General features: G+C 46.4%; 3 pseudogenes; 1 reads left to right on the top strand and 2 right to left on the bottom strand.

Annotated features, from left to right (window-relative positions):
- Positions 1 to 14,907, top strand: part of LOC137222068 (UDP-N-acetylglucosamine--peptide N-acetylglucosaminyltransferase 110 kDa subunit-like) — a 41,815-nt pseudogene extending 26,908 nt beyond the window's left edge.
- Positions 1 to 25,550, bottom strand: part of LOC137222071 (UDP-N-acetylglucosamine--peptide N-acetylglucosaminyltransferase 110 kDa subunit pseudogene) — a 200,584-nt pseudogene that overhangs the window by 11,917 nt on the left and 163,117 nt on the right.
- Positions 18,817 to 18,922, bottom strand: LOC137222900 (U2 spliceosomal RNA; annotated as a pseudogene).

The raw sequence follows: 25,550 nt of genomic DNA, 5'->3' as shown, positions 1-25,550 counted from the left end.
GGCAGGGTTAAGAATTAAGATTTCAAGAGCGTGAGAGGTAGATGGCCAACTAGAGTTCCTAAGGTTTGGTGCATGTAACTGTTGCCACCGCTTAAGCCTGTCAAAGCAGTGGTACGGCTGCTGCCCTCGTATTTGCTACCTCTAGAAACATTCTTGCCAGTAGTGGCGGCAGCGGGACTCAATTACCCCCTTTTATCACTCTCTGCAGAAGCTCCAGATGGCGTCTTCCGTGGGCAACGTGGCCGACAGCACAGAACCAACGAAACGTATGCTTTCCTTCCAAGGGTTAGCTGAGTTGACACATCGAGAATATCAATCAGGTGATTTTGAGGCAGCTGAGAGACACTGCATGCAGCTGTGGAGACAAGAGCCAGACAATACTGGAGTACTTTTATTACTTTCATCTCTACACTTCCAGTGTCGAAGGCTGGACAGATCTGCCCACTTTAGTACTCTGGCAATTAAACAGAACCCTCTTCTGGCAGAAGCCTATTCGAATTTGGGGAATGTGTACAAGGACAGAGGGCAGTTGCAGGAAGCAATTGAGCATTACCGGCATGCATTGCATCTCAAACCAGATTTCATCGATGGTTATATTAACCTGGCAGCCGCTTTGGTAGCAGCAGGCGACGTGGAAGGGGCAGTACAAGCTTACGTCTCTGCTCTTCAGTGCAATCCTGATTTGTACTGTGTTCGCAATGACCTGGGGAACCTGCTCAAGGCCCTGGGTCGCTTGGAAGGAGCCAAGGCATGTTATTTGAAAGCAATGGAGACGCAACCGAACTTTGCAGTAGCTTGGAGTAATCTTGGCTGTGTTTTCAATGCACAAGGGGAGATTTGGCTTGCAATTCATCACTTTGAAAAGGCTGTCACCCTTGACCCCAGTTTTCTGGATGCTTATATCAATTTAGGAAATGTCTTGAAAGAGGCACGGATTTTTGACAGAGCTGTGGCAGCTTACCTTTGTGCCCTAAGCTTGAGCCCAAATCATGCAGTGGTACATGCCAACCTGGCTTGTGTATACTATGAGCAAGGCCTGGTAGATCTGGCAATAGACACCTACAGGCGAGCTATTGAGTTGCAACCACATTTCCCTGATGCTTACTGCAACCTAGCCAACGCTCTGGAAGAGAAGGGCAGTGTTGCCGAAGCAGAAGATTGTTATAATACAGCTCTGCGGCTGTGTCCCACCCATGCAGACTCTCTGAGTAACCTAGCCAATATCAAAGGAGACCAGGGAAACATTGAAGAGGCAGTTCGCTTGTATTGTAAAGCATTAGAAGTCTTCGCAGACTTTGCTGTTGCCCATTCAAATTTAGCAAGTGTATTGCAGCAGCAGGGAAAACTGCAGGAAGCTCTGATGCATTATAAGGAGGCTGTTCGAATCAGTCCTACCTTTGCTGATGCCTACTGTAACATGGGAAACACTCTAAAGGAGATGCAGGATGTTCAGGGAGCCTTGCAGTGTTATACTCGTGCCATTCAGATTAACCCTGCACTTGCGGATGCCCACAGCAATCTGGCTTCCATTCACAAGTATCCAGGGAATATTCCAGAAGCAATTGCTTCTTATCGCACTGCTCTGAAGCTTGAACCTGATTTTCCTGACGCTTATTGTGATTTGGCTCATTGCCTGCAGATTGTCTGTGATTGGACAGACTATGATGAGCGAATGAAGAAGTTGGTCAGCATTGTGGCTGACCAGCTGGAGAAGAATAGGTTGCCTTCTGTGCAGCCTCATCATAGTATGCTCTATCCTCTTTCTCATGGCTTCAGGAAGGCTATTGCTGAGAGCCATGGGAACCTCTGCTTGGATGAGATCAGTGTCCTTCACAAACCACCGTACGAACATCCAAAAGACTTGAAGCTCAGTGATGGTCGACTGCGTGTAGGATACGTGAGTTCTGACTTTGGGAATCATCCTACTTCTCATCTTATGCAGTCTATTCCAGGCATGCACAATCCTGATAAATTTGAGGTATTCTGTTATACCCTGAGCCCAGATGATGGCACAAACTTCCGAGCGAAGGTGATGGCAGAAGCCCATCATTTCATTGATCTTTCTCAGATTCCATACAATGGGAGAGCAGCTGATCGCATCCATCAAGATGGTATACACATCCTTGTAAATATGAATGGTTATACCAGGGGTGCTCGAAATGAACTCTTTGCTCTCAGGCCAGCTCCTATTCAGGCAATGTGGCTGGGCTACCCTGGGACCAGTGGCATGCTTTTCATGGATTATATCATCACTGATCAGGAAACTTCACCTGCTGAAGTTGCTGAGCAGTATTCTGAGAAACTGGCTTATATGCCCCATACTTTCTTTATTGGTGATCATGCTAATATGTTCCCTCACCTGAAGAAGAAAGCAGTCATCGATTTTAAGTCCAATGGGCACATTTATGACAATCGGATTGTGCTGAATGGCATCGACCTCAAAGCATTTCTTGATAGTCTCCCAGATTTGCAAATTGTCAAGATGAAATGTCCTGATGGAGGAGACAACGCAGACAGCAGTAATACAGCTCTTAATATGCCTGTCATTCCTATGAATACTATTGCAGAAGCAGTTATTGAAATGATTAACAGAGGACAAATTCAGATAACAGTTAATTGATTGAGTCCTAGCAATGGACTGGCAACTACCCAGATCAACATTAAGGCTGCCACTGGAGAGGAGGTTCCCCGTACCATTATTGTAACCACACGTTCTCAGTACGGGTTACCGGAAGATGCCATTGTGTACTGTAACTTTAATCAGTTATATAAAATTGACCCATCTACTTTGCAGATGTGGGCAAATATTCTGAAGTGTGTTCCCAATAGTGTACTGTGGCTGTTGCGTTTTCCAGCAGTAGGAGAACCTAATATTCAACAGTATGCACAAAACATGGGCCTTCCCCAGAACCGTATCATTTTTTCACCTGTTGCTCCTAAAGAGGAACATGTTTGGAGCGGCCAGCTGGCTGATGTCTGCTTGGACACTCCACTCTGTAATGGACACACCACAGGGATGGATGTCCTTTGGTCAGGGACACCCATGGTGACTATGCCAGGAGAGACTCTTGCTTCCCGAGTTGCAGCTTCCCAGCTCACTTGTTTAGGCTGTCTTGAGCTTATTGCTCAAAATAGACAAGAATATGAAGACATAGCTGTGAAACTGGGAACTGATCTAGAATACCTGAAGAAACTTCGTGGCAAAGTCTGGAAGCAGAGAACATCTAGCCCTCTGTTCAACACCAAACAATACGCAATGGACCTAGAGCGGCTCTATCTACAGATGTGGGAGCATTACGCAGCTGTCAACAGACCTGATCACATGATTAAGCCTGTTGAAGTCACTGAGTCGGCCTAAATAAGGACTGTGTGCACAGGAGGATTACCCCTGTACCTGAGCCTCAACCTTCTGGGGGAAAGGGAACTACTTTTTCCTTATCTGTACAATACCATGTTGCAGATGGGTGACAGACAGTGATAAGAAATAGCACAGCCAGACTTGCTTCCTGCATGATCACGATAGAGAGAGACTCAAGAGATGGGAAACTGCTGTTCCACGAGGAGTCTCCATAGAATTTTGCAGCAGCCAGGTGTCTGGAAGGTCTGGAAGGTAAGTCTGGAAGGTCTGATCTCCCTTGGTCTTCCATGGGATGGATGGTTAGTGTGGAAGGGAGATAGAGATTGCCCAGCCGTTTTGTGATTATCATGGATTGATTGAGTCTTCTGAATTAATATTTTTCTTTATATTTTGGGTATTGGAGCTTTTAAAAATGTTTGGTTTCAGGTATTTTTATTCATGTGAAGTGTATATGATTCTCTTGAGATAAGGTTTTAAGCTAAAATATTCCTTGTTTTAGTTTCTGAACTCTACAGATAAATGGGGATTTTGCTGGTGTAGTCTTTTTATAGGTTTTATAAACCACTTGAGCCTATATCAGTCATTTTAGTTTCTGACATAATGTTTGGAACTATCAGTGCTTTGTTGGTTTATAGATGATGGCTTAAATTCTTTTCCTGGTCCGTTTCCTTCTTCCCATCCCCCCACTTTAAAAATTCTCCTGTAACTTGGCTAACAAAAAACCAAGTCTGATTCAAAACCTCCCAGAGTGTTTCTCTTAACCGCATCATCTGGTTCCAAATGAAGATCCTTAGGAGTGATTATTAATTCTGAAGGGCACAGTTGTGGTACTGTCACTGATGATAATAATAATGGATTTTTGGCCTAGAGTGTTGACCTATTTCACCAGTGTTTTACCGTTGACTGCCCCTCTATGCTGCTTCGAAAAGTCGTAGTGTGTGATAAGATTTTTACTTTCATTTCTAAAGTTTTTTTTTTTTTAGTGAGTCCTGTTCTTCCTTTTTCTTTCAGCAGAAATGAAATCCCAGGTAAGTATAAGTATTCAAATATTTGATCAGTAAGTCACAGTTATCTCCAGTACATTAAATAACTTTCATCAAAGAAACATGTTATAGGTAAAAAGCTCTGAAGGACCAGCTATGTATATGATAATTATGTTTCAGTCCTTCTAGGGTATTATATATAATAACTTGTCTTCTGGACGTGGTCTTGAAGTCTTTATGGATTCAGCCTCGGTAGTAGCGAACTGCACTGCTACTTGGTTTGGAGTACAAATTAGACTTTAGCCCTCCTGGAGGTTGAGTTTTTGGTATTGAAAACCATAGGAATGAAATTATTGTATTTCAGCAAAGGATCGAGGGCTTGAGGCTTAAACAAGGCAACATATGTGTGGGAAGCAGTCAGCCTTGAAAGCAGGTAAGGACATGCCAGGCATGCGCCCGCTGCTCGAAGGGAATGTCCCTACTTGTTCCCCTCCTTATTCCATTCCATGGGAGATAAATCACCAGGGCCCAGAGATCAGAAAGAATGTAAAATTTGACAAGCAAAGCTGTCTCCCCTCTGCACGTGCAGGTTATTTTTGATGATTCTGGGTTTATGGGTTTTCTCCCAGGGAAGTTAACCTTGAGCCGAGACAGTCTGTAGATAATGTAAACCACCATCTGGCAAGCTTCCTTTTTCTAGTCTATTTAATCTGCAACTGTAGCATAATGACTTTGGAATTACTGTTGCTGTATTACCAAAATCTTAAACTAGGATATTTTTGACAAATGCGGTCCTTAGTTAATTTTTAGAGCTACAAACTGTCAGATGGCTCTGAAATAACAATTGTCTGGCTATTCTTCAGGGTGATCACAATATGGTAATGACCTTGAGGTATCACTAAAAAGCAGGAAGGTGTGAGTCTTCCTTTGGTGCCAGAGTGAAATGCGACTTGGAGTTGGAGTTGGAAAAGAGGCCCACAACCAAGTGTTAGAGAAGGAAATGTGAGGTCATTGGTGAAAAACCAGGTTGAAGTTAAGGTGAAGAGGCATGAGGAAATGGTCAACTGTTACAGTATTACAAAGATCATCAAGAAGCATATCCATGAATGTGGTTTGTATTGCAATCTGCTGAAAAAGAGACAAATATCCTGGCCTGGCCTTCATGGAGATTATATTTTATTGATTCTGATAATAGATTATTGTTGATAAGGGCCTCCTATAAATTATAACCATGCAAAGGCAGCAAGATAATTTTGTTTCCTTTATGTATGTGTTTCTCATTCCTACTCACTTCTCTCTTAGGGGAAGAGAAAATCACGAAAAACAAAATTGTCAAGTCTCAACTATTCCTTTTCAGAATATTTTTTTTTGCAAATTCCAGTGCAGACAATAGTTTAACTGTTAAGATTTGTAAGGCTTAAAAAGCTAGATTTTTACAAAGTGTAGCCAAATTTTATTCCATACATAATAGCTTTGGAAAGAATATGTGATGATGCAAAGTTGGAAAAAGGTGGTTTTTCTTCTGTGAATGGCTTCACTGTGTTGGGAGAAGAGGCACAGAAGAAATCAAAGTAATTAAACATGGGGTGAGTTTTCCTGATAGGGGACTCTAGTGCTTTAAAATAGACTAGATAATCCTAGGGATAATCTGAGGGTAGAACAGACCAATGCCTCATTTCCAATCTGGTACCCTGGAAGAAAACAGTGTATTTCCTTTGAGGTCTTGAGAGGTTTCTCTTCTGCTTTGTTTTATTTTTTGGTGCATTTTGTAATCAACCTTATTAAGGTATCATTTACATACAATAAAATGCAGACATTTTTAGTCAACGGTTCAGTGACTTTTAATTAATGTATACATTTGTATAACTAGCACCCCCATAAAGATAGATAACAATCCTAAAACCCTAGAAAGTTTCCTCCTAGGCTTTTGCAAAAGTATCCCCATCTCCCACCCCAAGGCCACCACGGATCTGTTTTTTATCTTTAGAGATGACTTTTGCCCAGTTTAGAATCTCATGTAAGTTGAATAATACAGTAGGTGCCCTTTTGATCTGGCTTCACTTGCTCAGCATATGGTTTTTGAGATTCATTCATGTTGGGATGTTTTAAACCAGGACTTTAGCCTGGGTGGCTGATGTTGTCTGAAGGCACCTATAGGTACATCTGAGTCTCTGGCATTGTCACTGTCTGTTCTTGGCTCAGTATTTTCAACTTTACTAAGAAGCACAAGGTTGAAGTAAGAAAGATCATTGTCAGTATAATGGAGGTGAAGTGGGTTCTGTTATATAATATTCTCAGCAAAAATTGACCTGCTTGGAATCATTGTGTTGATAATCGACAAGGATTATCTTCCTCCAAAAGCGTTGATACTATAAAACTTCTAAAGGACGCTGTCCTAGGACCCTTCTTTTAGTTTTCATTTTTTGGAAACATTTCTGGAAAATTCAAATGCTCGCAACCTGAAAGAAGCAATTATTCACCTGAAGGCTAACTCTGCTAAAGTTGAGTTGTCCGACCTTTACATGCTGATAGAAGCCAAATAGCCTTGCAAAACAATGCTCTCTTATTGGATATAAGCATATAGATTGTTTAAGGTGGACGTGTGTATGCAGTAAAGTGAAAAAACAAAGAATCTTTGAGTTTCCCTTGCTGGTTTTTTTTATTTTTTCATTTAAGTTTCCATAGCGTATGCTAATAGCTCAGGGAAACCTCAGGTTAGTTTTAGGTCCACTCTTTACATAAATGTTGAAGTACTCCATACCCACCTTTTTTCTATCTTCCTTGTCTTCCATCTTTCCTTTCTAACTTCTTATAATCCATTATACTTAATCCTGCATTTGCTGAGGTGGCAATTAGTGTAGGAAAATACTGTGAAATTTTGCTGTTCAGAATGCATGTTGACCAAATTCTATATTGAGAAAAGGTCTGAATTTACCCAGAGCAACCCTTTCTCAGCGTCTTTGAATAAAGGCCATAGAAAGTGGGCTATATATAGTATCCTGACAGGTATGTAGAATTCATAGCAATTGCCCTCAAAGAGCTTACCTAGCGTAGATGCATATGAATGCATTTAATAATTGCTTTATTGGCAGCAGTGCCAACATACACAGTCTTATTTTGTTTTATATCATTCTCATTACCTGCTGTTTACCACTGTATACATTGCTAATGGCGTGGTTTCTATGGCTTGTGAATTTCACGGCCAAATAATATGTAATTTATTGCACACTTCAGTGTAGAAGATGGAGACTTCATAAATTTTCGTGTGCTCGTTGCCCCTTTGGAATGTATTACACTGAGATCAGTCAAAGTAATAAATTGATTTCAAATGTGCGTGATAGGTAGACATCAATTAGGACTGATGGGCAATATTTCTTCTTCCAGCAACATAACAGTTTTTACAGACTAAGCCATTGAACGTGGAGTTACTGAACATGGGACTCAGTTCACTGGGATCCTTCTTAGAAAAATAAAGGACAACTTGAATTGGATTTGTGTGGCTTATTCAAGTAGTAACTAATCAGCTACATCTTGGTGAACTTAATTTGTCACAATCGTTTGGTATTTTATTAACTCTCTTCCCCCGACTCTCACGAGAATGGATCATGAGTATCTTAAAACATACTAAGTCGTCTTCCATCCCTGTTAATCTAACTACAAAAGCACACTTTCCTTATCCAATGCAAGTTACTGTCTTTTAGAGTGGCTGGGGTTTTAATTCTCTACAAAATTAAAACCAGCAAAGAGAAACATTTTCAAGGAGCCACCACATTGTAGAGCCTTAGAAAGAAGACTTTAGAATTAAGGACAAATATATCATTTTATAGCTAAAGCACCTGAGGCCTAAAGTAGGCAGGTAACCATCGAGGTCAGGGAAAGGGGTTGAAGATCAGGTTTCAAGCTGAGAAAGAGTCTACAGGGACTCAATCTGAGCAGGTCAAAAACCGAAAGGAGATCATGAATGTTCTGGGAAGGCTGACATCTGGCCTCCAGTGTGGGATTCAGATGGGGAGTGGTTCCTGGGGGAACTGAGCTTCTGCAGTAGGCAGAGAAGTCCACCTCCTCTCCGGAAAGTGCCACTGACATCAGGGAGTTGAGGGGAAAGAGCAATGAGTTCCAGTCCACCTGAGAAAGCAGGCCAGTCTGATTAACTCTGAATTTAGGCTTATTTCAGATACTTCTTGAGAAAGAACTTGGACAAGAGCAAGTCCCACGCAGCCTCTTTTAAATCCATGCCCAGTATTTTCTGGTGGAGCTGCTTCTACCCTCCAAGTGACTCCAGTATTTTAATTTCACTCTGTATTTAATTCCGACAGTTCTATGACTGATTATTTAATGGGCAAATAAGTAGGGTCACAAAAGAGTGTGAATGTATTTTACAGGATGAGGATGGGCGGAGTGGAGCAGTCTGGAATAGGACACCAATAAAAAGGGATCTTGATAAAGTAGAACGTCTATTAGAAATGGAGAGGAATTCGCAAGGAAATTAGTGCCTGACACCACGCCCTTCTCTCTGCATGTTTAGAAGCTAGTTTCTAATTTTATTTTCATAGGCGATGTGCCTGTGATGAATTGTCTTTTACCTCCACACTATTTATCACATGGACATATTGTGAAGTTTGTGTGAGAGAAAGCAAGTATTAGAATTTGTCTTGCAAGCAGCTATAAGCACTGCCTGGAACAATCTAGGATAGAAGGGAAAGGAAAGGAAGGTGGAAACAAAGGAGAAAGACAGCTAATGATGCTGGAGTCTCTCGCTGGGATTTGTGGTATCTCTTTTTGAAACTAAGTACAGAAAGTCAGAACTTGACTGATTGTTTCTTGATCACGGTTTGTTTTCATTTTTGCTTTTTTCTTGCTCTCTCATCAGTTATTCCAGCCAGTGCCATGTCATTTTCAGTTTCAGTAAGCATGCTTGTCTTGTTTCCATTTGCATTATTCATGCAAACCTTGATTGAACTGATGACCCCGAGTTATCACGGAAACGTTAGATACACCAGTGGATACATTTCTTAATTTTAGAAAAAAATTACCGAGTGAAGGTTAAAATAACTCCTCTTCAATTTGTCATTTAAAAAAACTTCTCCTAACATACAATACCTCATTGCCTAGCAATGCCAGATAAATGAAGAATTGCTATGTATTCATGAATGCAGGCTAGTCTGTATATTTTTTGGCAGGTATGACCGTTACCGAGGGTAATGGCCTTGTTTGCTGGCCATGTCCTGTCTCCTAGAAAGTTGTACTTTCTGTTGTCTTTCAGTTGGTCCATGGGATATCAGAGGTGGATTTATAAAACTATACTTCCCTTTACAGTTGTTTTGTTTTGTTTTGTTTTGTTTTACTTGAAGTGTAGTTGATTGACAATGTTGTGTTTCAGGTGTACAGTCAAGAGATTCAGATATATATATTTCTTTTTCAGATCCGTTTCCTTTATAGGTTATTACAAGGTATTGAATATAGTTGCCTGTGCTATACAGCAGGACCTCGTAGTTATCTACTTTATACATAGTATACACTTACTTTGTGTGATCCACGCTGGTCAGACCACATAATTATTTTCACTTCTGATATAATTTTTTCAGGTCTAACCTCAAATCTTTGATGAGAAGATATTTTAAAATAAGTTTAGCATGTGTGTGCTCTAAATCCAACAGTAGATATTAGAGATATGATTTTGCACTAGGTATTCCTCTCTTTTTTGTTCTTGGCCAACCCATTGAAAATTAGTTTTTATTTTCTGGTTGGTTTGCTAGATGTTTATGACTATAATAAAAGTCTTAAATTTTGTCTCATATCTTAAAGCACAATCTGAATTAGCAATGGATATTGTGCTATACATAGGGGCTGTGATATAAATATAGTTTCTAACTTCAAAAACATATAGCCTAGAAGGGAACACAGACACATATGCAGCAATTATGGCAACTGCATTTGTTTACTAAGTGAAATAGCACTGAGATGGATAAAGTGCTAGCAAGCCTTGAACAGGCAAATCAGCTTCAGAAACAGATGCGCAGTTCTTTAAAAATCTTTTTAACATTTTTCCAGGTACATGTAGAATATAACTTAGCATAAAAACGGTATGGGTTTGAGGATATGGGGAGGGAGAAGGTTAAGCTGTGACAAAGTGAGAGAGTGGCATGGACATATATACACTACCAAACATGAAATAGATAGCTAGTGGGAAGCAGCCGCTTAGCACAGGGAGATCAGCTCGGTGCTTTGTGACCACCTGGATGGGTGGGATAGGGAGGGTGGGAGGGAGACAAAAGAGGGAGGGGTTATGGGGATGTATGTATATGTATAGCTGATTCACTTTGTTATATAACAGAAACTAACACACCATTGTAAAGCAATTATACTCCAATAAGGACGTTAAAAATAAATAAATAAGGAAAAGAAGACTGACTCATCCAATTAAAAAAAAAAAAGAAATTCTTTTGTCCTGGATTCAAGAGAAGGGATGAAGTAAAAGGATGAGGAAGAACAAGAAGAGGAAATGTGAGCGTGGAGAGGGTAGGAGGAAGAGCAGAAGGCAAATAAGTGTATGTGCTTCCCTTGCCATCCCTGACTTTTTTTTTTTTTTTTTTTTTTTTTTGCGCTTCAGGAAACCCAAAAGCCAGAGAAGAGCACATAGGTGGTCACCACTGCATGTGAACAAAAAGGTGGAGAGAAGAGAATGGTGGTAATCTGCGCAGGCAACTGGAGGATGACCTGAGTGCATCTCGCCAGGGAACAGTCCCTGTTCCATAGAACCCCTGAAGATGCCAGGCTCTTATGTTTAGATGGGGGGCCGAAGGCGTCTGTGGGGTCACCACATACATCACTCCTGGAGGTGTTGTTCACTCTTTGTAAAGAGTGTCCCTGGTGAGGTTCCACATCTCCCTCTGCAGGACCCAGCCTTGCCCTCCCAACCCGCCGAGGTCAGCAGGCAACATCCCCAGTTAATCACCAGGTGTGGTGAGATATCTGGAGTGGCCCTGGTACCCCCCAGTTCAGGCGTCCTGGGGAAAGGGTGAGGAGGACAGAGGCACCGGGGCTTCTTCTCACGCAAGCAGACAGCTCACCTGGCCCAGCGCTGCTGCATCCCTGTGGGCACGCGGTAGCCCTGGCATCCGGTAGGGGACACTGCAGGATCCACACCTGGCTGGGATTTGCCCACCCCTTGGGGACCCCGCAGCCTCTGTGGAGCCCCACTGAAGGGCCTGGGTCACCTCATGGCACCATTTCTCAACCTGAGGTTCTATAGATTTTCCATAGATGTGTAAAAATTGAATACAACACACACACAAAATGAAGGCAATTCAAAGCAATGCTAATTTAGGATGAGTTAAAGGGCCAGGATTCCAAGTTAATTATGACCTTAAAATTAGATAACAAATACATCTGGTTTTATTACACGCTGAAAAGCAGTGTCTTCTACAAACTTTTCATGTTGGGATACAGCAAAGCTATAGAATTTATGATTCTATGACCACAGCATCAGGGTATTTTTAAATTAAAAAGCACAGGCAAGTTTGGCTGGGGTGTTAAAGAAAGAAAAATGATTATTAGGGGAAAAGGGAACATTGCGGTTCTCTGCCCACTTCCACTGTGCTGGTCTCATGATGGGCCGTGTTGCGTGTGGGCTGGAGGGACAGGGTCACTACTCCCACCTGTGTCATCAGACTTCCCACTCCTCACAGCGCCCAGGTGGGAGGGACCCACACTTTTCACCCTGGAGCCCCAGAGCCTCCCCTTTCCTCTGCATCACTTTCACTGTTCAGGGGACCAATCACTTGAACGCCGCCCTGCCAAATGCCCAGGTTAAATCGCCCCTGTAGGACAGGTCTCTCTGCTACCAGAACACACTTGGCAAAGAGCAGCAAACAGGCCCCAGTGCCCTGGGGATGTGAGCCCTGGGGGATGTCAGGGCCCAAAGTCACTTGCAGGGTCTGAGTAGCCCCCTGGGTCCCACACACCGACCCCAGGGAGCCCACCTCCCCACTGACTCCAGTCCCTGCCTTTGTGTGGCAGGTTCTGGTCTGACACCTGTGAGGACTGTGACCTGGAGGCCTCAGCCTGAGACTCAGAGGGGATGGAGCCTGTGCAGCGTCTGGCAGCTTAAATGAGACACGAAGCCAAGGAAGGAGGGCCGCCTCTCTGCTCCCCCTCCGCTCCTGAGTCAGCTAGTGAGTGCCGGTTACTTCCTGTCGGAGCTGTACAGATTTAGCATAAATTTTAGATATAGGTCTTACTTTTAACAGTGAAAGGCTGTTACATCAAGCAAAATTGATCTCTTTTTTTTTTTAAACGTTTCTATGTAAGATAACACACAAGTATAGAAAAGCACCCTCCGCAAAGAGAGGGCTCAGTGAATTACCATGGGCGCTCCACTCTGGGGAGCAGTAGTTTTTCCCTCTGTGAAAGCCCAGATGCTTCTGAGAAGCTCCTCAGCTTCCTTACTCTGGCCCGACCTCCACAGCGGCAATCCCAAAGGGACTGGATTCTCCCAGCCCTCCAGCACCCTCCACTACTTTCTGATTGTGCTGCCACACTCATTTTGAGTTATTTGTGTGTAAATCACTGCACTTGGAATATACGTGGAGTAACTGATTTCATTCTTATAACCGAATAAGTTAGCACTTATTCTTCTCCCCTTCTACAGGGGGCAGCCAGGGTGCTGGGGACGTCCTGTATATTGAACTGGGTGTTGGTAACAGATGTGTTTATATTTACAAGCAACCATAAAGCTCTACGCTTAAGATCTGTGCCCTGTACAATACACCAAGGAAACTTCAATTAGAAAGAGATGCCAAAAAAATTTCCCCACAAAACAAACTTCAGGGCCAGGTGGCTTCCTCTGATTTCTACCAAACATTTAAGACAGAAACGATACCCGTCTCCTACACACTCTTCCAGAGAACAGATACAGAGGGAACACACCCACACTGCTTTCATCGGACCAGGAGAATACTGATGTCATACCAGTAGCAGATATTACAGGACAGGAGAAATTACAGGCTAAACACTTCTGAATGTCGATGTCAAAATCCAAAAGCAAATATTAGCAGTCTAAATCTAGAGGTTTTCAGAAAGGAAGGAAACTGGGATTTCGTGGCGGTATTTCCAGTGGTTGATGTGGACAGGATCACTGGGTGTTTGGGCGCTGCCTGGGAACGTGGAGAGAAGGGACAATGCCATCGGGTTAGTGGAATGAACATTTGGTGACAGAGATTAGGAGGGCCTGGGTCATCCTCAGAGACAGTCCTGGGATGGGGTCTCTAGGCTGTGGCTATGGAGGGGTCCCTCTAGAAGGGCATGGGCCTCTCTCCTGTGTCACTGCAGGGTCTAGGGATGGATGAGGAGTTTGTAGGGGCTGGATTTTGATGAGGAAGGATGAGCAGGGAAGGTGCGCCCTCAGAGCCAGTGCAGCCACGGCCCCTCCCCAGCCAGGCCGTAGCCCAGGCTACTCAGACAGTTGCTCACATCAATAGGCGACAGTGGGTCACGCCAGCTTCACCCACTAAACCACCAAGCACAGCCCAGCAGGCCACTGTCCTCATTAATCAGCACTACCTGTGCATCCAGGGCTGGTTGTTGAAGACCAAGCTAATTTGTTAGAGACGTGCCATGTGGGCAACTGGCTTGGAGAGACCAGGGCTCTGAGCCACGTGGAGACAAGCCGACCACTGGTCAGACCACCAGGAGGCTCACCCAGTGTGTGAAGACGTTGAGGGAGGAGGGACGTAGATGGGACCCCCTGATCCTTAAAGGGACCTTCTTTCAGGGATATTTAAGAGCTGTGGGGTCAGGGATCAACATGTAAGGGGGGCAGCAGGTCAGGCATGGGCCCTCCTGTTGGCTCAGACCCCTCCTGTCCTTGGAGCAACCATGGGGCAGGCAGGAGGATTGGGGGGATGGAGGGAGGGGAGCCCTGGGCTCAGGGGTCCAGAGCACCATCTAGAGGATTCAGGGGTTCAGGGATTTCTGTCCCAGGGAACCAACTACATTCCTGTCCCACATCCATCTGTCATCAGCTTTGCGACTCCGGGAAAGTCACTTAAAATCTCAACATTTTCGTGCCATGTACCATAAAATATGGTTCACAGCACCTGCCATGAGTTCCCCACGGGGCTGATGTGGGGATCACAGGAGATGATGACAGATATTCTTCACAAGCTCTAAAGCATCACACCCATAACCTTCCCCACTCCCCTGCCCTGTGGCATCCAGGTCCCCTCTCTGGAGGCAGCACTACCACATTTCTTGCTTATTCTTCCAGACATTTAATATTTGCACACTTAGGTAGCACTTATGAAGTAACCATCATTTTTCATCAGGGTCTACCTGATTTGCTGTATTAAGCTTCATCATGTAATACTAATAAGTGGGCCCTCTTAACATTTCCATTATCACAGAACAAGGAACTGAGGACAGAGGGTCTGCATAACTTTCCCAGGTTCATGTGGCTTCTGGTATGATTTGAATCCAGACCATCAGGCACCAGCCCCCACTCTGTCGGTCACTGTGCTGTGCTCCCTTTCTGTATTATCTCACTAAATAAAGTCATGTCCCCGTGCAGTCAGCCTGCTGGCTATTCTAAGTGCACACCACATTGCAACACCCTCTTCTCAGCCCAGCTTCGATTCACTTGACTCCCCTAGACTCCCCTAGGAGGCTGGTGAACAAAGAGAACAGACGTGTGACCTGCGAATGAATTGACACCTCTGCATGGTCTTCTCCCAGCAACATATCAATAGTTCTCTCAGTTTTTGTTGTGTTTTCCTGGATCATGACTTGGGTACCAAGAAGAAAAGGAAGATTATAAAGGAGTCAAACACAGGATGCACAAGAATATCATCTGCGATCAAGATAATCTGCTGGCCATCCGCAGCGGTGGTTCAGGCACATCATAATCAGCATCTGGCCAAACAACAGGGTAGGGACACAAATAGCACCCCCACTAACCACTCCATTGAAGGTACTGTGGAAATAATACCAGCAAGTAGATTCAGGAGCAATGGCTGTAGTTTGCACAGCAGAGCCTGGATCTGGCTGAGGGAGGATTGGGCAGGGAAGGTGCCCACTCAGAGCCCATGCAGCCACTGCCCGCTCTTAGCCAGGCCTTAGTCCAAGCTGCTCAGACGATTGGTCAGTTTCTAGTCAGTGAGACCCTGGGGGCCTGTAAACCTCATCTGTTAAGCCACCAAAACACCAGCCCAGTAGACCCTGTTCCCAGCTAATGAATATTAACTGCTCATCATCCAGGTTTGATCAGTTGAAGATGATGCTAATTCTCTGTGCAACTGTCATGTGGGCAGTTGGTTTGGAATGTCCTGGGTTTTGAGTCAGTTAGGGAGTCAAGTAGACTACTGGTCATTCAGGGTGGTCACCTGACCACCAGGAAGTCTCACTGCAAATCAGCTGCTAGAATCAAGTGCTGAGGGGGAAGGGAGGGAAGATGCACACATATTTGGATACCCCGGTCCATCAGGGGGTCTGCATTTGGGGGAAAGACATTGTATTTGGGGTCAGGGATTGAAACGTAGAGCCAGGAGGTGGGTCCAGATTTGAGCCATTCTCTTGGGCCAGCCACCTCCTCCGAGTACCAGCTGTCTCCCTGCAGCATCCTTGGGGCAGGAGGATGTGGGAAAGGGAGTGAGGAGAGCTCTTGGTTTGTGTATCCAGGGCATGATCTCATGTCCATGTGTTCAGGAATCTCTCTCCCTCCCCTGCCTCAGACCCATCACTCATCAGTGTTGTGACTCTGGGCAAGTTACTCAATCTGTCTAAATTTCAGTGCCCTGAACCATAAAATATGGGTCACAGCCCCTACTCTGCCCACCCCACAGTGCATCACAAGAAATAATATTCTTGCCATGAGCTCTAAAACTTCTTACTCATGTCATCAATGTGAAAAAGTAGGCTCTCTCCTCCTGTTTGTAGCCTCCTAGGTGCCCTTTCTGGAGACGACCTACTTATTCTTCCAGGCATTTAATACTTGAACATTTATGTAGGTAGCACTTATGAAGTACCCATCATTTTTCTTCAGGCTTTGTATTTACTAATTTTTAGCCTCAGAACATAATACGAATAAGCAGGTCCTACTAATATTTCCATATCCCTGGCCAGGGAACTGAGAAACAGAAGGGCTAAGTAACTAACCTTCCCAGGTACACGTGGCGTTCAAATAGGATTTGATTTCAGGCCATCAGGCACCAGCACCCATACTCTCCCTCTTTGTGTTGTGCTGACTTTGTACTTGTCTCATGTAAATAAAGTTATTTTTCCCATGTGATCAGCCTGTTGGGTATTTTAAGTGCACGCTAAAATGCAAGATCCATCTTCATAAGCCCCACTTTGATTCAGGGGACTCCCCGGGCAGCTAGTAATAAGGAGCTCTGAAGTTTGACCTGTGAATAAGTTAAGACTTTTGCCAGGAAGATGTCAACACCTCTCACTATTGTGAATGTATTTCCTAGGAACTTGTTTCAGGAATATGAAAAGAAAAAGACGAGGATTCAAACCAAGGATACATATGGGGATTGATCCTCCGTGAAGAAAATATACTGGCTGGCCCTCACCGTCATTCAACAGCTCAAAATGAACATCTAGTCCCAAAGGGTTGAGCCTCAAATATCATCCCATACAAGCCACTCCATTGAAGTCACTGTGAGAATTCCATCCTGAAACTGATCAAGAGTAATGACTATAAAAATGTTGTCATATTATCCTTTGATTGAGATATAATTCACATTCCATCAATTCACTTTTTTTTTTTAACTGTGTGATTCGGCTGCTTTTAGTGTACTCAGGTTTTGCAATCAACATCTCTAATTCCAGTACATTTTCATCATCCCCAAGAGAAACCTCATACCTAGTATCAGTCATTCTCATTCTGTCCTCCCCTTTCACCCCAGCCCTGGGTCTTTCTGTCTCTATTGATTTTCCTATGCTGGACATTTCATATGAATAGAACCACACAATGTGCGGCTTTATCAGATATATGACTTGCAAACATTTTCCTTCATTCTGAAGGTTGTATTATGTCTTTCTTGATGGTGTTCTTTGAAACACAAAGGATTTTAATTTTGATAAAGTCCAATTTCTTTTTCCTTTTGTTGCCTGTGCTTTTGCTATCATATTTAAGAGTTCATTGCCAAATCCAAGACTATGAAGATTTATCCCTTTTTTTCTTCAGAAATTTGTATAGTTTAGCTCTTATATTTAACTCTTTGATCCATTTTAAATTCAAAGTCTATTTTGTCTGATATTGGTATAGACACTCCTGCTCTCTTGGTTACTATTTGAGTTTTCTCACTGAGTTTGGAATTCCCTTTTCTATCCTTTAACTTTCAACCTGCTTGATTCTTTTGATCTCAAGTAAGTCTCTTGTAGACAGCATATAGTTGGGTCATATGTTTTTACCTATTCCGCCAATCTCTGTATTTTGATTGGAGAGTTTAATGCATTTACATTTAAAGTAATTGCTGACAAAAAAAAGACTTATTTCTGCTATTGTGCTGTTTCTTTTCCATCTGCCCAAAGCTTTTTTGCCCCTCATTTCCTGCATTCCTATCTTTCATTGTGTGTGTTTAGCTGATTTCTTACAATAAAATATTTAAATTACTTTCTCACTTCCTTTTGGGACTATTCTATAGCTATTTTCTTTGTGTTTACCATGGGGATTACCTTTAACATCCTAAAATTAAAACACTCTAATTTGAACTTATACCAGGTTAAACTCAACAACATCCAAGTTCTTGAAGCTAAAAGAGCATCCTACTATCTCAATGCAAAAGACCTTCTCCAAGACACACTGCAGTTTCTGCCTGGCTGGGACATTGCCCCAGAGTGGGGTTAAGTTTAAGGAGTCGAAGGAGGCATACATTTCCATCCTCTGGATCACTGCTCACCAAAAACTACATAATGCCAGGTACATATGTAATTTTGAATTTTCTACTGAACACACCAGGAAAATGAAAATGGTGAAGTCAATGTAAATAATAGATTTTTAATTCAGTATCTGCAAAGTGTTAGAATGTTTACATGTGGCACGAGAAATGTGGTCATATTACGAGGGCTTGAGAGCCGCGTGGGGCAAGGCAGAGGACAAACAGCATGCACTTGAAACTCTAAGAAGTGAACGCTAACAGGCAGATGGGGCCTGGAAGTCCAAAGTTGAATAACAGCCCATAACAGGGTGATTATGGTGGGTTTTTTTTCCTGCCTCTGTCTCCCAGCTTAGGCAAGGCACGCAAAGTCCATCAACAGCTGAAAGTTAAAACCATGGGATCAACCTTTTATTTCTAGCCAGACAAGTGAGAAAGTGGGGGGCTTGGATGTTGAGGAGTGAGGGGGTCATCGCCATTGGTCTTTTTCTCCCCAGTTACCACATCTCCCCTGCAACCTCAGTGATGGCAGAGGCCTTCACTGAGAAATGGCCTGTGCCTCTGGACAAAGGAACAGGTTAAGAGGCTCCTATTGTCTGAAGAGTGTGGGGGCATGCCCGTTATTTTCCTTTCTTTTCTCTTGCTATTTAAATTGACAAGAACAGATACTACACTTGATCTTAGCCAAAAGGCTGAGATGAAATAGACAAAATAAACTTTAAGCTAAAATTACTGTCAAGTATAAATTTTACTGATCTAGTAATTCCAAAGGACCAAAGAGCAGGGCAGTGGCTTTATTGAGAACCCAGGATTTCCGAGTGTCCACCGTGCTCAGTCACTTTTAAATCATCAGCACAGCCCTATAATTCAGAGATTTAGGTGAAGTGACTTGCCCAGGGTCACACAGCTAAGTGAGAGTCTTCTGGGACCAACAGTAACTTTTGCAAAGGCGTCTCTTGCTATACTTAATCACTGCCACCATCTGACACTCACATTCTTTCTTTTTATACTATTCTGTTTCCTTGGGTCAAAGAATCCGACCCCTGAATTAAGGTTAAATAGCAATTAGTGGCAGATCAAAAGCCAAAATCGCTTCAAGATATTCTTTTAATTCCCCCAAGTAATGCCTTTAGTCACAAAAATATAGAACAATATAGAAAATTACAAGTGACCTTAGTGTTCACAGGCAAGCACTAATACATTTTAATGTACCATGATCATATTAAAATAGAAATAACTATGAAACATTTTCTGCGGAGAAGCAGCCCCTGCGGCAGGCAGCAGAAAGGGACAGGAAGGCTGCATGGTGCCCAGGCCCCCAATGGCCTAGGTCTCACCCTGCAGCTCACTGCTGATGCGCCGGAACGCTGCTTCCTTCTCGGAGTCTAGGTCTTCAGTGGCGACAGGGAAACCCAGCTCAGGGCCGGGGGGCAGCCTCAGAGGCTCCCCTTGCAGGTGTGGCAGCAGAGGAATCTTGCGTTTTCGGGGCCTGGGACTGTCAGATGTGCGGGAGCCTTTCCTCCAGGGCCCTTTCTGCCCTCTTGTTGCCTCTACATCTTTGTCAGGCTGGCTTTTCCTCTGGGAAACCACCGGAGCTGCAGAGGGCGACGGAGGGCCCTCCTTGCTCCCTTTCTTTGCAGACTTTTGGAGCAGCCCTTCCGGTATGGCGGGACTCCTCCTTCTCTTCACTGGTAGGAAACCTCGGGTGGAGATATATCAGTTCATGATGGCGTTTCTTTGGGGGCAGGAGCTCATACAAGCGATCTGCGTTCTCCTGGTGGATCTGTCTTCTGCCCTCTTGGCGTGGAGGTCTCTCTGCAGAGGTCCAGGCCTGGGCACGAAGAAAGAGCCCCCCAGGGGCCTAAATGCAGATCGTGCGCCCCCGGTGTCATCGGGGCCGCTTCTCTGGTCTTCGTTCCTCCCTGTGACTGTGGGGACTTCCTCCTGCTTGGCCATCCCTTGCCCACTCTCTCCCAGGGCCCTCAACACCGTCTTCTCTGTGCTGTAGTTCAGGACACAGCTGGGTGTCATGGCCGGCACTGGCTGCCCCCGTGCCACACTGAGAGTGACTGTGTCCACTGCGGACGCTGAGCTTGGGACATCGTGGAGGTGCGAGCACCCATCACTGCCTTCTTCTGATGGCCTCGCCTGCAGATGGAGATAAGGACCCCCAGAAAGGAGCGCAGGGTCTGCGGAACGGTAGAATGGGGTCTCAGAGACTCTGTGGCAAAGCGCAGATGCAGAGTCACTGGACACTTGTGGGCTGGCCTGCGAGTGGATAGCCGGCTATAGACAGCTGGGTTACCCGCGCCGGCCATGGGAAGTCGGTGGGTGCGGGGAGCGGGCTGGGGGCAGCCGAAACCTCCTGGCAGGTGCTGGTCCCCCAGTGCCCGGGGCGGGGGTGAGGGGCAGGGCCTACCTAAGTAACTGACCCTAGAGAACTTGGGTGAGGTCGGTCCTTGGATAGAGAGCTGGGCTCCGAGCACTCTCCTTCAGCTGCCAACTCGGCCAAAAGCGGAGTGCGCTCTCTTTGGCCTGTTGCTGGGATGCAGCTCTGGAACCTGTGAGCGAACAATGGGCGTGCGTTGGCGGGGCGCAAAAGTTTAGGGAGGGGTGGCGCATGCGCAGAGTACACGTCAGGCCCTGGGGCGCACAGGTGAGGATGCGCGCCCCTGGACCGTCTAGCGCTTCTGAATCTCCCCGGGGGTCTGAGGGCTGGAGGTGTTTGCCTTGAGGGTGATGAGCTTCTTGGCAGGGCAGCTGCCCCTTCTCCCCCGGCCGGCTCTAACTGTACAGGATGGGTCCCCGGCCACCAGAGCAGGAAAGCTGGAGAGCAGGGTACCTGGCTCAGCAGCCGCCGCCCGAGGTGGCAGATTTGGCATCAGCGCCTGTGCGTCCGCCTGCCCTCCCACCTGGTAACATTGGAGGAGAGAGCCGCTAAGAACAGAAGTGCAAAAAAAAAACCAAAAACAAACAAACAAAAAACCCCAGAAGTGCCCAAGCCAATCAGATCCTGCTGGGGTGACAACTGAAGGGGCAGGCAGGGCGGGCTGGGAGGGACATATATACCAGGTCCAAACCCAGAAAGATCTGAAATGCACGAGTCAGAATGAAAGTCCAGAATCATCCTTGGGCTTTGGGCTGAGCTGGAAGTATAGCCAAACTCTTCAAGGTCTCCAGCTCCACCTGCAGTTTCTGCCTGGCTGGGACATTGCCCCAGAGTGGGGTTAAGTTTAAGGAGTCTTAGTTCCCCTACCAGGGACTGAACCCGGGGCCCCAGCAGTGAAAGTGCTGAGTCCTAACCACTGGACCGCCAGGGAATTCCCTGTATATGTATGAAAAAAGGATACCACAGTCTCAGAGGGTGGCGTTGACGTCATACAAAGGTGACACGTATGACAGCTATAACAAAGAGTGGAAGGTAAAAGAATCTATATGGATGTAAGCCTTCTGAATTTTATTTAATTGGTAAAATATTAACTCTAGACTGTGAAACAATACGTATACATAGTGTTATTCCAAGAACAATTAAAAAATGACAAACTCAAGAAAATTGGATAACCTCAATAGTCCTATATTTAGGAATTGTGGACAAGATAGCTAAAACATTCACATATGTGTTTTGTGAAAAGTTTTTCTCTTGGTTAATTGCCTAGGAGTGGGTTTTTGGGTCATATGGTAAGTATGGCCCTCTCAGCCAGCCCTGGCCACCACTTCAGGTGTCACCCCAGCAGGATCTGGATGGTGTGGGCACTTCCGTTCTTAGCGACTCCCCTCCAGTGCCGCCAGGGGAAAGGGCAGGAGGACGCAGAGGCGCTGCTGCCAAAGCTGCCGCCTCTTGTGGGAGCTGCACAGCCAGCAACCTTGCTCCACTTTGCTGGGCGGGGATCCCGTCCAGTACAGTTGGTTTCCCCGACAGCACTGGGGCGCGGCCAGGGGAGAAGGGCCAGCTGTCCTGCCAAGAAGCTCATCACCCTCAAGGCAAACACCTCCAGCCCTCAGACCCCCGGGAGATTCAGAAGCGCTAGACGGTCCAGGGGCGCGCATCCTCACCTGTGCGCCCCAGGGCCTGACGTGTACTCTGCGCATGCGCCACCCCTCCCTAAACTTTTGCGCCCCGCCAACGCATGCCCATTGTTCGCTCACAGGTTTCAGAGTATAAAAAGGCAACAGGCCAAAGAGAGCGCACTCCGCTTTTGGCCGAGTTGGCAGCTGAAGGAGAGTGCTCGGAGCCCAGCTCTCTAACCAAGGACCGACCTCACCCAAGTTCTCTAGGAGCAGTTACTTAGGTAGGCCCTGCCCCTCACCCTCGTCCCGGGCACTGGGGGACCAGCACCTGCCAGGAGGGCTCGGCTGCCCCCAGCCCGCTCCCCGCGCCCACCGACTTCCCGTGGCCGGCCCGGGTCACCCAGCTGTCTATGGCCGGCTATCCACTCGCAGGCCGGCCCACAAGTGTCCAGTGACTCTGCCATCTGCGCTTTGCCACAGAGTCTCTGAGACCCCATTCTACCATCCCGCAGACGCTGCACTCCTTATGGGGATCCTTATCTCCATCTTCAGGCGAGGCCATCGGAAGAAGGCAGTGATGGGTGCTCGCACCTCCACGACGTCCCGCAGCTCAGTGTCCACAGTGGACACAATCACTGTCAGTGTGGCACGGGGGCAGCCAGTGCCGGCCAGGACACCCAGCTGTGTCCCGAACTACAGCACAGAGAAGACGGTGTTGAGGGCCCTGGGAGAGAGCGGGCAAGGGATGGCCAAGCAGGAGGAAGTCCCCACAGTCACAGGGAAGAACGATGACCAGAGAAGCCCCAATGACACCAGGGGCGCACGATCTGCATTTAGGCCCCTGGGGGGCTCTTTCTTCGTGCCCAGGCCTGGACTTCTACAGAGAGACCTCCATGCCAAGTGGGCAGAGGACAGATCTGCCAGGAAACAACAGACCTCTTGTATGAGCTCCTGCCCCCAAAGAAACGCCATCACGAGCTCATATAGCTCCACCCGAGGTTTCCTGCCAGTGGAAAGAAGGAGGGGTCCCGCCATACCGCAAGGGCTGCCCCAGAAGTCTGCAAAGACAGGGGGCGAAGAGGGCCCTCCATCGCCCTCTGCAGCTCTGGTGGTTTACCAGAGGAAAAGCCAGCCTGACAAAAATGCAGAGGCAGCAAGAGGGCAGAAAGGGCCCTGGAGGAAGGGCTCCTGCACATCTGACAGTCCCAGGCCCCGAAAACGCAGGATTCCTCTGCTGCCGCACAGGCGAGGGGAGCCTCTGAGGCTGCCTCCAGCCCCTGAGCCAGGTTTCCGGGTCACTGCCGAAGACTTAGACTCCGAGAAGGAAGCAGCGTTCCGGCGCATCAACAGAGGGCTGCGGGGTGAGACCTATGCCATCAGGGACCTCGGCAGCTCTCCCCAGCATAGGCAACGGAAAGCCCCAGCCTTTGCCTCTGCTCCAGGCCCCCCAGCTTCGAGCGACCCCGCACAAGCATCTTCTGGGAGTGGTTCATCCAGAAATTCCACCGTGGGCACCCATGCCAGCACACAGCTGGGTTTTGGGAGCAGAGCGGCTGCCCTAGATCTGAGCTGCATGTTTGCAGCTCTCAGCGTGACATCAAGAAAGAGGGGGCCCCCGAGCACCACACACAGCAATGGGGGCAGCGTGGGCCTGAACTCCTGGGACCCTCCTCACCAGAGCCACCCCATGGTGACCACGGGACCCAGCCCTAAGAAGAAGCCTGGGTTTGGAGGCACTACTGCCCCCATCTTAATGCACATCCCTGGGGGCCCTGATTGGCAGCAGCGAGGAACCACCGCCTGTGGCAGCTCTCCCCAGCAGAGGAAACGGAAAGCCCCAGCCTTTGCCTCTGCTCCAGGCCCCCCAGCTTCGGGCGGCCCCGCACAAGCATCTTCTGGGTGTTCATCATCCAGAAATTCCACCGTGGGCACCCATGCCAGCACACAGCTGCGTTTTGGGAGCAGAGCGGCTGCCCTAGATGATCTGAGCTGCATGTTTGCAGCTCTCAGAGTGACATCAAGAAAGAGGGGGCCCCCGAGCACCACACACAGCAATGGGGGCAGCGTGGGCCTGAACTCCTGGGGCCCTCCTCACCAGAGCCACCCCATGGTGACCACGGGACCCAGCCCTAAGAAGAAGCCTAGGTTTGGAGGCACTACTGCCCCCATCTTACATCACATCCCTGGGGGCGCACCCAGGCAGGGCCCCCCTACTTCCAGCGTAGGGCGCAGCCCATGCCCAGCCAAGGCTGACTTTAGGGGTGTGTCGGTTCCGGCCTCTACTCCTATCAGCCTCAGCTCCGCAGTGGGCACAGCAAGGTGCAGCCTTGCTCTTAGGGCCCCCTCATCACCTGCCCAGGGCTTGGCTGGACAAAAAACCACTGGGCCATCGACCAAGTCATTCTCCTCCAGGTCTCGATTCATTACCTTGGGGTTTAAGAGGAGGAAGTTGGCCTGAGCCAATAACTTTGGGGCGAGGCCATCAGTGTCCACCTCCTCCCAGGCTGGGCCTCGTGTGGACCCTGTTTCGATGTGAAACTTATAATAAAGCTTTGTTCTTGTTCTTTTGCATAATCCTCACGTGTCTGTGATCTGTAGATCAAGTGTGGAAAAGCACTGGCTTGTATGAGTGGTAACATGGAAAGCCAGACCTGTTTACAGTTTCCTGTGACCCTGCTCATGGGTTGTGAAGAGTAGCACAACAAGATGGCTACAAGGGCCCTATATTAAAAGTGTGTTTTGAGTTTAAACGATGCAGCCGGGAATAAAATGGGCCCAGAGGGAGGGGTAAACAGGGAGGGTCATCCTTGTCTGTTGTAATTGCTACTTCCCACCCACCTCTCTGGCCTGGAGGGGGCTGGGTCATCCCGAGCACACACCAGCCGCCCATACTCTACATGTTTAGTATTTTCTAATGTAGCAGTTTCTTTGACTTTTTTTGTTTTGCTTTAATAGGTCTTAGGCAAATCATTTACATGCACATCTCACTCGGAGAGTATATGTCCATACAACCTAAAGCAATCTACAGATCCAGTGCAATCCCTATCAAAATTCCCATGACATTTTTTACATAAATAGGAAAAACAATCCTAAAATTCGTATGGAACTGCAATAGACTTCAAAAGCCACAGCAATCCTGAGAAAGAAGAACAAAGCTGGAGGCAACACTTTTCCTGATTTCAAATTATACTACAAAGCTAGAGTAATCAAAATAGTATGGTACTGGCATGAAAACAGACACATACACCAATGCAACAGAATCAAGAGCCGAGAAATAAATCCACACACATACAGGCAACTAATTGACAGGGATCCAAGAATACT

Source organism: Pseudorca crassidens, chromosome 3, assembly GCF_039906515.1.
Source record: "Pseudorca crassidens isolate mPseCra1 chromosome 3, mPseCra1.hap1, whole genome shotgun sequence".
NCBI lineage: Eukaryota > Metazoa > Chordata > Mammalia > Artiodactyla > Delphinidae > Pseudorca > Pseudorca crassidens.
Note: the sequence above shows the minus strand (reverse complement) of the source record. Positions and strands in the feature narration are given on the sequence as shown.